We start from the raw sequence: 12,436 nt of genomic DNA, 5'->3' as shown, positions 1-12,436 counted from the left end.
TATCTTGACTTCAGCAAGGCATTTGACACCGTCTCCCACAGCATTCTCCTCAAGAAACTTGACTTGTACTGGCGCATGCTTCGTTGGGTTAGAAACTGGCTGGATAGCCGGGCCCAAAGAGTCGTGGTAAATGGAGTCAAGTCCAGTTGGATGTCAGTCGCTAGTGGCGTCCCCCAGGGCTCGGTGCTGAGGCCGGTCCTCTTCAATATCTTCATCAATGATCTGGACGAGGGCATTGAGTGCACCCTCAGTAAGTTTGCAGATGACACCAAGTTAGGTGGGTGTGTTGATCTGCTCGAGGGTAGGAAAGCTCTGCAGGAGGATCTGGATAGGCTGCACCGATGGGCTGAGGTCAACTGCATGAAGTTCAACAAGGCCAAGTGCCGGGTCCTGCACCTGGGGCGCAATAACCCCAAGCAGAGCTACAGGCTGGGAGATGAGTGGTTGGAGAGCTGCCAGGCAGAGAAGGACCTGGGAGTGATGGTGGACAGTCGGCTGAATATGAGCCAGCAGTGTGCTCAGGTGGCCAAGAAGGCCAATGGCATCCTGGCTTGTATCAGAAACAGTGTGACCAGCAGGGCTAGGGAGGTGATCGTCCCCCTGTGCTCAGCTCTGGTGAGGCCGCACCTCGAGTACTGTGTTCAGTTTTGGGCCCCTCGCTACAAGAAGGACATCGAGGTGCTTGAGCGGGTCCAGAGAAGGGCGACGAAGCTGGTGAGGGGCCTGGAGAACAAGTCCTACGAGGAGCGGCTGAAGGAGCTGGGCTTGTTCAGCCTGGAGAAGAGGAGGCTCAGGGGCGACCTTATTGTTCTCTACAGATACCTTAAAGGAGGCTGTAGTGAGGTGGGGGTTGGCCTGTTCTCCCACGTGCCTGGTGACAGGACGAGGGGGAATGGGCTTAAGTTGCGCCAGGGGAGTTTTAGGTTGGATGTTAGGAAGAACTTCTTTACCAAAAGGGTTCTTAGACATTGGAACAGGCTGCCCAGGGAAGTGGTGGAGTCACCATCCCTGGAAGTCTTTAAAAGATGTTTAGATGTAGAGCTTAGGGATATGGTTTAGAGGGGACTGTTAGCGTTAGGTCAGAGGTTGGACTCGATGATCTTGAGGTCTCTTCCAACCTAGAAATTCTGTGATTCTGTGAAAACCTGGATGTAAAGGTACATCATGTAGATGCCCACGAGTCATGCCATCGAAGAACATCTGAATAACAAAGAAGCAGACCGAGCTTTGAAAACTGAAGTGGCTCAGGTGGACCTAGACCGGGAACGTAAGGGTGAGCTGTTTGTAGCTCAATAGGCCCATGAAACATCAGGACATCTGGGGAGGGATGCCACTTACAGATGGGCTCGTGATCGAGGGGTGGACTTGACCATTGAGGCCATCACACAGGTCACTCATGAGTGTGAGACCTGTGCTGCAATGAAGCTAGCCACGAGGGTAAAATCCCCCTGGAATAGGGGGAGGTGGCTAAGATGTTTATATGGTGAGGCCTTGCAAACTGACTGTATCGGACCACTTTCCCAGGCAAAGGGTACATATTCACCATGGTAGAAACAACTACTGAGTGGCTGGAAACATACCCCATAAATGACCCAAAACACTACCTTGGACCCAGAAGAGCAAGTGTTGTATCACCATAGTACATCAGAGAAAATTGTTTTGGAAATGACTCCCATTGTCAGACCAATCTATCTTTTAGGTGGAGCTTGAGTGACTCCAGTCAAGCATATCTTAGTTATGACTGGTGAAAAGGTCTCCGTTTAAAGTAATAGGCTCCGAGAAAGTCAGAGCCATGCTCAGTGAGGGGTGGTTGCACCTTGGAGGCGGGCAGCCTTTGGGATGGAGGTGTATTTTGGTATTATAATGATATTATAATGAGCAAAAATACACTAGAGTACAGCATTTTGTCAAAACATGACAGGTCCTTGGCTCAGGGTAGCAAAAAGTGCAGCTTATAGGTCTCGGTGTGCACAAGAACAATTGAGTCCCCACCTGGTCACAGAGCCTAGACGTGGTGTCTCCACTCCACTCTACGCTCCGTACTGTTCCTTAGAGCTAGCATACCAGGTTCCCCCAGTGCATGTCATCTAGCCCAAACCCTCTGCTCAAGCAAGGACACCTAGAGCATGTTGCCCAGTTTCTTATCCAGGCAGCTTTTGAATATTTCCAAGGAACTGATGCAGTGAAAACTCAATAACCACAGTTATTAAGCAGGTATTCTTTATTATGGCGCTGGGTGTGTGGGGGATTGCTCTGCCTAACACACACACACCAAGGGTTACTGACAGTGTGCTTATATTACTGGGCCAAATACATATTCATTTAATTTCCTGTAAGTCTCTTCGCTTATTCATCAAGTCTCCGAAGAATCATTAACATAGGTTCCCACCCTTATTCACATGCGTACTGGAGTCCTTGGGTGGTCGTCCGGCGTACTCTGGTGGTCTTTTTATGAAGGCCAGAAGTCTTCCTCGCTGCTAAACTTCTGACCTTTCCTGTCTTTGACAGACTTCAGCAGTCAAGCCAGTTCTTGCTGGTTCCATTATTTATGCATACAGTCTTTTACTCCCTTATCTTTGGGGTTGTTGACATACAGTTGTGCTAGCTAAGACCTACAGAATCAACATCCTTTATCTTGTTCCCTGTCTCAGAATGAGACTTCACAAACTCTCTGGGCAACCTGTTCCAGTTCTTCATCACCCTGGATTGGGTTTACATGGTAAGGTTTGGTTAGCGGGAGGCCATAGGTGTGGCTTCTGTGAGAAAAATCCAGAAGCTGATCCATGTTAGATAAAGGGCCCGTCACTGGCCAGAGCCGAGCCAATAAGTGATGGTTTTTGTGCCACTGTGAGAGTATATTTAAGAAAGGCAAAACAAATAAAAATAAAAAATGCTGGGGAGCAGCAGCTGGGAGAGAGAGGCATGAGAACTAGCCCTGCAGACACCAAAGTCACTGAAGAAGGAGTGAGAGGAGGTGCTCCAGGCACCGGAGCAGAAGTTCCCCTGTGGCCTGTGGAGAGGCAGCAGGTTGTCCCTCTGCAGACCATGGTGTACCACAGTGGAGCAGATTTCCATGCTGCAGCCCGTGGAGGAGATGATGGTGGAGCAGGTGGACCTGCCCTGAAGGAGGCTGTGGCCTATGGAGATGTACTGGGTCTGCCTGGGATGGAGTTAACTTTCCCTGCAGCAGCCCATACAGTGCTGTACTCTGCACTTGTAGCTAGAACAGCAGTGGTATCACACCAGTGTTGCGTCTACTGCCGAGCAGCGCTGGCACAGCATCAGGACTCCTTCCAACCTCTCAAGAGCCAGCAGGCTGGGGGTGGGCAAGAGTTGAGGAAGGAACATCACCAGGGCAGCTGACCTAAACCGACCAAAGGGATATTCCATACCATATGATGTCACACTCAGCAATAAAAGGTGGAAAAAGGAGGGAAAGGGGGTGGGTGGGCTCTCATTGTCAAAAATGTCTGTCCTCCCAAACAATGACTATGCATACTGAGGCCCTGCTTCAAGGATGTGGTCAAGCATCACTCATTGGTAGGAAGTAGAGAGTAATTTCTTTCCTTTCTTTCCTCTGTGCTTCCACATGGCCTTTGCTTGTGTTTTTTTGCTTGTTTGTTTGATTGATTGGTTTTCTTCCCTTTGTCCCCTTTCTCTTTTCCCTTTAGTTAAATTATTTAATTATTAATAATTTTCCCTTAATGATTATTTTTTCCTTTAATTAAATTATCCTTATCTCAACCCATGAGTTGTTCCTTTTCTTCTTCCCCTCTTCTGAGGAGGGGGAGTGAGAGAGGAGTTGTGGTGGAGTTCAGCTGCCTAGCAAAGAAAAACCACCACAGGAGAACCCCTGCCAGAGCAGATTCTGGGCCAGACTTGTAGCCCGTGGAGAGGAGACCACTCAGGAGCAGGTGACTTAGCAGGAGCTGCTGCCCATGGGGGAGCCAGGCTGGAGCAGTGTGGTCCTGATGGATGGACCCCGTGGTACGGACCCATATTTGGAGCAGTTCTTGAAGAGATGCTGCCTGTGGGAAGCCCATGCAGGATCCATATTGGAGCAGGGAAAGAGAGAGACCAAGAAGGAACAGCGGAAAGTGCTATAGACTGACTGCAACCCCCATTCCCCTGCGTCACTTGTGAGGAGGAGGTGGAAGAGAGTGGATGGGGGGAAGGCGTTTTTGGTTTCTTTCCTTTGTTTCTCAGTTCTCTAGCTTGTTAGCAATAGGCAATAAATTTTACTGTCTCCCTACTCTGATTGGTTTTTGCCTGTCACAATAACTGTTGAGCAATCTCCCTGTCCTTATCTCAACCCTTGAGCCCTTTTCATCGTATTTTCTCCCCCTTTTCCTTTGAGGAGGGGGAGTGAGAGAGTGGTTGTGGTAGAGCTCAGCTGCCCACCCAAGTAAAACCACCACACACCCGCACATTAAAGCAGTGCTTCCTGATATTTAGACAAAATCTCCAGTGTTTCAGTTTGTGGCCACTGCATCTTCTCCTGTCCCTGGGCACCACTGAAAAGAGCATGTCTCTGTCCTCTTTGCAAACAGCTCTCTCAGCCTCTCTTCATAGGAGAGGTACTCCAGTCCCTTGATAATCTTGGTAACCCTCTGCTGGACTCTTTCGAGAATGTCTAGCTCTCTCTTGTACTGGGAGGCCCAGAACTGGACACAATACTCCAGGTGCATCCTCACCATTTCTGAGTAGAGCAGAAGGATCACCTCTCTTGACCTGCTGGCCATACTATGGCTGATGCAGCCAAGAAGGCCATTAGCCTTCTTAGAGGCACAGACACTTAGTCACACTGTAGAATCATGTTCAACTTTAATTGTACCAGGACTCCTTTTCTGTAGAGCTGCTTTCCAGCTGCATAGCCCCCAGCATGTGCTGATGCCTGGAGTTGTTCCTCCCCAGGTGCAGCACTTGGCATTTCCCCTTGTTGAACTTCATGAGATTTTTGTCATCCTAACTCTCCAGCTTGTTAAGGTCCCTCTGGATGGCTAAATGCCCCCCTGGTACATCAGCCACTGTGTTGGGTTTACATGGCAAGGTTTTGGTAGCAGGTGGCTGCGGGGGTGGCCTCTGTGAGAAGAGTCCATAAGCTGCCCCATGTTAGATAAGGACCAGTTTCAAACGGCTCCACAAGGGACCTGTCCCTGGCCAGAGCTGAGCCAATAAGCAAGGCTGTTTGCGCCTCTGTGAGAGCATATTTAAGAAGGGAAAAAACTGCTGCATAACAGCAGCTAGGAGAGTGAGGAGCAAGACACCAGTCTTGCAGACACCCATCATGCAACCCCTGCTATGTGGAGCAAGTAGATAGCATTAATTATGCAATGGGCTGAATAGGGAACCCTAACTGCTCAGGAATCCTGGAAGACATCATGGACTGGCAGAAATTATTGAGCATTGCCTGAGGAGGTGACTCATGCCCAAAAGGCCCCTTTGTATAATGAGTTATCAGAAGGTGAAAGGCATTATACTCTGTCTACTGATCAGTATGGTCATTTTGTGGGAAACCATCAGAGGTTGAAAGCTTCTGCGTAAAGTCCCACACAAGCCATCGAAACCGTCAAAGGAGGAGAGTCAACTCAGTTTGCAGAGGTGAAAGCTATCCAACTGGCCTTAGAGATTTCTGAACAAGAAAAGTTGCCAGTACTTTCTTTCTATGCTGTCTCATGGATGGTAGCAAATGCCCTGTGGATGTGGCTATGGTGATGGAAGCAGGCCAAGTGGTAGCACAGAGGTATACCCATCTGGGCTGTTGCATTATGGCAAGACATTGCTGCCTGGGTAGAAAACATTGCTGTAAAGGTACAGCATGTAGATGTTCACAAATGGTTAACTGAAATAGGTCACGTAGACATAAAGCAGCTGAGGGATCTTTGAAACAGTAAGAATCCCATGGCCTGCTGTAGCTGAGCAAACCAAGCTGCCAGAGTAACTGTGAGAAGCTCCCACGGCAATGACTCCCACATCGCCCAATTAAGGAACTCAGAAAATACTGTTACCAGCAGCTGGCCTCAAGGACTAGGTCTAAGTGACCGCTAATCACAAAGGGGGTTGTTTTCCTGACTGCTAATCAAAAGGGGGGTTCTTTTCTTGCAGGTGGGGTTGTTTTCTTGTGGTTGTTTGTCTGAGTGCTCTTGACCAATAATCTTGTGTGAAACACTGTCCGCCCCTGTAAAGTTCACTATAAAAGTTAGGCTATTCGGGCAATAAAATGGAGCAGCATGATCTGACTCAACTGGTGTCTGTCGTGCTTTCGGCCGTGCTTCGCAACATTCACATACCCTGTGAAGAATGCCACCACCCAAAACACCATTTGGGGCCTGGAAAGGCAACGTCTATGATGGCATGGTACCACAGAAAGAATTGACTCAGACAATGGGGCTCATTTCCAGAACAACCTCATAGACTCCTGGGCCAAGAACCATGACATTGATTTGGTATCACATCCCTTGTCACCCACAAGCTTCAGGAAAGGTTAAAAGGTATAATGGCCTCTTAAAGGCTATGCTACAGGCACTGGGTGCTGGGGCATGGAAACACTGGACACAAATTTAGCAGAAGCCACTTGGCTAATTAACACCAAGTGCTGTGGTTCCATGGTACAGCAGAGAGAACTGAGTTAGAAAATGAGAGTCACTTCCAAAACAATCTTGTCACTTTCTGGGCCAAGAGGCATGGCATTGAGTTGGTGTATCACATCCCCTACTATCACCCACAAGCCTCTGGAAAGCTTGAGAGATACAGTGGACTGTTAAAGACCATGTTATGAGCATTGGATGCTGGGACATGGAAACACTGGGACGTGAATTTACCAGAATCCACTTGGCTAGTTAATACCAGAGGATCTGACAACCATCCTGGTCCTGCTGAAACAAAGCCCCTACACACTGCTGGAGGAGATAAAGTTGCCATAGTGCATGTAGGGAAATGGATGGGAAAGGCAGAAGTGGACCTTTCTCCATAGTGGTCCACTTGCCTGGTAGGCATACAAGTTCTTCCTTGAAGGGATACCTTTCCCTCACAGCTGAAAGGAGATGCCTCCAGAGGCTGTGAGATCATGTTCCATCTGCAATTGCTTTGTCAATGCCTGCGTATCTAGCAAGGGATCCCAGCCACCTGGCTTCCTTGCCCTCTAATTCCACACAATTGGCTCCAGAGTCCCAGAACCGGAACAGCCAGGTGACAAGCTGCTCACCTATACAGCGACCAAAATCTTTTTGCACATCTCATAGCTCACACTGGTATAGGTTTCGGGTAGTTGCTGTTGATTTTTCGGAATCCTCATCTTCCTCCTCCTGAATCCCTGATGGCCCATCATCATCTTCTCTATACCTAGACTTAGCAGAAAACTCTCTGTGTTCTGGACGACCTGAATCTCTATACCATTTTTTCACCTTCTCTACAGGGGCAACTTGAACTGCTACAGTTCGTTTCTCTGACCCAGCCACAGGAGCTGGAGCGGATGCAGGGTCCATTGTAGGGGTTGGAGTGGTGTTGGGCCTCTCACAGGACTTGGAGTGGCCACAGGGTCTGTCACTAAGTTGATAATAGTATCAATTGCAGCTCAATAGGCATGAGCCAGGCCCCAGCATGTTACAGTGATTTGTGTCACTTTGGAACTGCCAGAGTCATGACACTCTTTTTTCAAGCATTCTACCAGTTTTTTAGGATTTTGCCATTGTTCAGGGGTGAATTTCCAAAACACTGGAGGTGCCCACTGCTCTAGATGCCTGCCCATATCCTCCCATACTCCCTGCCACTCACAACTATCCTGCCTCAGGACAGATCTCTGGATGAGATACCTAACTAGTTGTTTAACTTTAAACAAAACCTGAAGCACATTCAGGAGACATAACAACAAGAACATGCTGGTCTGAGTATCCCAAGGATATTCAACATCTTGGAGAACTATTGTAACAAGCTGGGAGGATAAGAGGGTGGTGAAGGAGAAAGGGAGAGTGAACAAGTAAGAAAAAATATCTTCCCCCTTCCCCTCCACAAATTGTCTCCCCAATGAAAAAAGACAATAGGTGTAATTGTTGATAGTTTCCAAAGTATAGAGTCGACGACAGTGCTGAGTACAAATACCAAGTTAGAGTCATGACCAGAAATTTCATCATATCATAAGCCACTGTTACAACACACAGTTCCATAATGATCTTAAACCAGGGCCCAGAGAGAATAAACAACATGACAGAGAGCACATATGGAAAATAACTTGCTATAGTACTCAATTTGGAAAACAGTCGCAGCAGACTTGAGATTAAAGCAATCAGCATTATGTCTAGCTCCTATTTTAAGCAGGTCTAACACCAATTTTAGTTTAACACACTCTGGTCAGTTCTGTCATTATCTCAGCTCTTCGAGCCCCACGTTGGGTGCCAAAAGGACTGTCGTGGTTTAACCCAGTTGGCAGCTAAACACCACACAGCCGTTTACTCACTCTCCCCCCTCCCTCTCTGGGATGGAGGAGAGAAACGGGAAAGTGAAGCCTGTGAGTTGAGATAAAGACAGTTTATTAAGACAGGAAAATAATAATAACAACAATAATAATGACAAAAATGATGATAACAGTACTAAGAATAATAATGTGTACGAAACAAGTGATGCACAATGCAATTGCTCACCACCCGCTGTAGGAATAGAAATGTTGTTTTTGTAGAGTTACATTGTTTAGAAGGAAGGAATGTGGTACTGAGATATGCTTACAGTGATAAGAAAGCTTAAGCAGGTGACCTTGTAAAATGCAGACAACCAGACTCCTTAGGACAATTAGGTGAAAATCACGGTGTTAAGTCAAGTCAGATAAGTGAAGAAACATTACCACTTCAAACAGTAAAAATGGCAAAAGGAAATTGAAATTTGACAGGCCGGCTACTGAAGGCCATGCATTGTTTGTGAAGCATCAGATAGATTGTGAACCTGGATTACCGACTCAGTAGGGAAACAGGGGAGGGTCCTGTTGTCAAAAAGTATATAAACGGTGTTTTGGAACTAATAGGGGTGCTCTCCTGCTTGTGGGGTGCCTGCCATTGCAATCACGAATAAATTACTACTTCACTGAGATCCTCGCCTGAGCCTAAGTTATTGGCTACGGAGTGTTTCTCACACTGCTGACCGATGCCCAGCCTAACCCCAAGTAGTCCGGCCCCCCTCCCCCGGTTAGCCATCCCTATATATTGTTTAGCATGATGTCAGATAGTATGGAATACCCCTTTGGCTAGTTTGGGTCACCTGTCCTGGGTCTGTCCCCTCCCAGCTCTTGCTGCACCCCCAGCCTGACCTTTGGCAGGAAAGAGCAAGAAGCTGAGACGTCCTTGTCTTGGTGTAAGCACTGCTCTTCAACAGTTAAAACATCGGGGTGTTATCAGCACTCTTCTCATCCTAAGCCAAAACACAGCATTCTACCAGCTACTAGGAAGAAAATTAACTCTGTCCTAACTGAAACCAGGACACTGTCCTAACTGAAAGCAGGACAAAAGGCAAGGCAAGGGAAGGCAAGGGAAGGCAAGGAAAGGCAAAGCAAGAAAGGGAAAGGCAAGGCAAGGCAAGGCAAGGCAAGTGTTATATATGGAGTGGTAATTCGTGTTGAGAAAATGGTTGATATTAATAAAGAAGGGGGAGATGTGGGAATGTGGCCATGGGGGTTGGAAAGCCCTGTGGTTGAGATAATATTAGACTCTTAACGATGAGGCCATCAGGATCAGGAATATAAAAGAGCTTAGAGGAACAGAGAAGGGTGATTCAGGAGACTCCATGCAGTCTCAGGGTTTCTTGTTCTCCAGCGGTTAAGGCATGGAAATTTCTGGGTGTTTGTTGCTGTTGTTATATTCAAAGTTGTTTGACCAATGAAAAGTTGTTTTGAAAAGAACTGCTGTGGGGAGAAGGGTATAAGAGGGGAGCCTGCCCTCAATATAAAAAAGGCAACACGATGAAGTTACATCAATAAAGAAGAAGGAAAAAGAAGTGAAGAGGAACAGGCTAGCAGAACGGAGACCAGGACGGGAACAGGCACATTGCCTCATGAAGATAGGTTTGGCCAAACTCAGTAAACTGCTCAGAGAAGCTCGTACAGAAAGTCGCTGGAAATAGGCGCACTGGAGCTGGAGAGAAGCTCAAGCTGAGAGAAGCGGACCTGTGCACACAGTTGCCCCTCACTGGTAAGCAGCTGCGCATTATGGGGAATCATACATCCTTAGGAACAAAGACTGTCCTGGTAACCTTACAGCTTATTCTCCTTATTAACAGTTGGACAGTTTATGAGCCTGAAATATAGGACCAAATTGAAGTCAGGGTGTGGGACTCTGCAACTAAAAATGACAAGGTTGCAGTGGGATTGCTCAGAACCTGGCGAGCAGTCTCTGAGGCCTTAAAGAGCCATGTGGGACCACAGTCAGAAATGTGTGGTTTGCCAGAGAGTGAGGGAGCTGCAGGCTCCTTTACTGATCTGACTGCTACGCCATAGGCCCCTCTGCTGCTACAGCCATCGAAGGATTTTGCTCTTATGCCCCCTGTTGACCTGAACATGCCTTTTGACCCAGGCCCTATTGGCCTTGAAAAGGAGATGGATATGCTTTTCTTCGATCCGGGAAGAACGGGATACATAAGGCCTGAAGGCCGACTTGCTTGACAACTTAAAGGGAGACATATTGTTCAAAAGGAATGGAAAATGGAGACTTGTTTGCAGTCAAGAAAAGGAAGGGAAAATGGAAACTTTTAAGTCATGGAACTTAAAGGATTGCTTGTTACCTTTACTGATTGTATGTATGTATAGGCATACTCGGGTTTATTATGTAAAGCAATGTTCTATATATTTAGAATGTTTGATGTTTGTGTGTGCTTGTTAGTGTAGCGTAGACTCCCTGCACACCCAGTGCTGTTTACTTGCCTTTTATATCTTTTAGAAATATTTGTTTTATAAATATTACAAAATTCAGATTGAGTTGAGACCTCATTTATAACGAAAGGAAAGGTGTGGAAAGGTGTGGAAAGGTGTGGAAAGGTGTGGAAAGGTGTGGAAAGGAAAGGTGTGGAAAGGAAAGGTGTGGAAAGGAAAGGTGTGGAAAGGAAAGGTGTGGAAAGGAAAGGAAAGGAAAGGAAAGGAAAGGAAAGGAAAGGAAAGGAAAGGAAAGGAAAGGAAAGGAAAGGAAAGGAAAGGAAAGGAAAGGTGTGGAAAGGTGTGGAAAGGTGTGGAAAGGAAAGGTGTGGAAAGGAAAGGTGTGGAAAGGACAGGAAAGGTGTGGAAAGGAAAGGTGTGGAAAGGAAAGGTGTGGAAAGGAAAGGTGTGAAAAGGAAAGGAAAGGTGTGGAAAGGTGTGGAAAGGTGTGGAAAGGAAAGGAAAGGTGTGGAAAGGACAGGAAAGGTGTGGAAAGGAAAGGTGAGGAAAGGAAAGGTGAGGAAAGGAAAGGTGTGGAAAGGTGTGGAAAGGTGTGGAAAGGTGTGGAAAGGTGTGGAAAGGAAAGGAAAGGAAAGGAAAGGAAAGGAAAGGAAAGGAAAGGAAAGGAAAGGAAAGGAAAGGAAAGGAAAGGAAAGGTGTGGAAAGGAAAGGAAAGGAAAGGAAAGGTGTGGAAAGGAAAGGAAAGGTGTGGAAAGGAAAGGTGTGGAAAGGAAAGGTGTGGAAAGGAAAGGTGTGGAAAGGAAAGGAAAGGAAAGGAAAAGGAAAGGAAAGGAAAGGAAAGGAAAAGGAAAGGAAAGGAAAGGAAAGGTGTGGAAAGGTGTGGAAAGGTGTGGAAAGGTGTGGAAAGGTGTGGAAAGGAAAGGAAAGGAAAGGAAAAGGAAAGAAAGGAAAGGAAAGGAAAGGAAAGGAAAGGAAAGGAAAGGAAAAAAATGTTTGGAAAGGAAAGGTGTGGAAAGATGTGGAAAAGAAAGTGTGGAAAGGAAAGGTGTGGAAAGGAAAGGAAAGGAAAGATGTGGAAAGGAAAGGAAAGGAGTGGAAAGGAAAGGTGTGGAAAGGTGTGGAAAAGTGTGGAAAGGTGTGGAAAGGAAAGGTGTGGAAAGGAAAGGAAAGGTGTGGAAAGGAAAGGAAAGGAAAGGAAAGGTGTGGAAAGGATAGGTGTGGAAAGGAAAGGTGTGGAAAGGTGTGAAGGTGTGGAAAGGTGTGGAAAGGAAAGGTGTGGAAAGGAAAGGTGTGGAAAGGAAAGGAAAGGTGTGGAAAGGTGTGGAAAGGATAGGTGTGGAAAGGAAAGGTGTGGAAAGGTGTGGAAAGGTGTGGAAAGGTGTGGAAAGGAAAGGAAAGGAAAGGAAAGGAAAGGAAAGGAAAGGAAAGGAAAGGAAAGGAAAGGAAAGGAAAGGAAAGGAAAGGTGTGGAAAGGTGTGGAAAGGTGTGGAAAGGTGTGGAAAGGTGTGGAAAGGAAAGGTGTGGAAAGGAAAGGTGTGGAAAGGAAAGGAAAGTAAAGGTGTGGTAAGGAAAGTTGTGGAAAGGAAAGGA

The 12,436-nt window shown here is 46.9% G+C and overlaps 1 long non-coding RNA gene and 1 pseudogene across 1 annotated transcript; both read left to right on the top strand.

Moving 5' to 3' along the window:
• The window catches only part of LOC137846706 (very low-density lipoprotein receptor pseudogene), a 666,922-nt pseudogene that overhangs the window by 456,974 nt on the left and 197,512 nt on the right, over positions 1 to 12,436 (top strand).
• On the top strand, positions 10,975 to 11,637 carry LOC137847067 (uncharacterized). The gene is made up of 2 exons (XR_011090775.1): positions 10,975 to 11,186; positions 11,257 to 11,637. It is a non-coding gene; the product is annotated as an uncharacterized lncRNA (long non-coding RNA).

The sequence above is a fragment of the Anas acuta genome, chromosome W (genome assembly GCF_963932015.1).
Source record: "Anas acuta chromosome W, bAnaAcu1.1, whole genome shotgun sequence".
Lineage (NCBI taxonomy): Eukaryota > Metazoa > Chordata > Aves > Anseriformes > Anatidae > Anas > Anas acuta.
The sequence above is the reverse complement of the archived record's forward strand: the minus strand, read 5'-3'. Positions and strand labels throughout refer to the sequence as shown.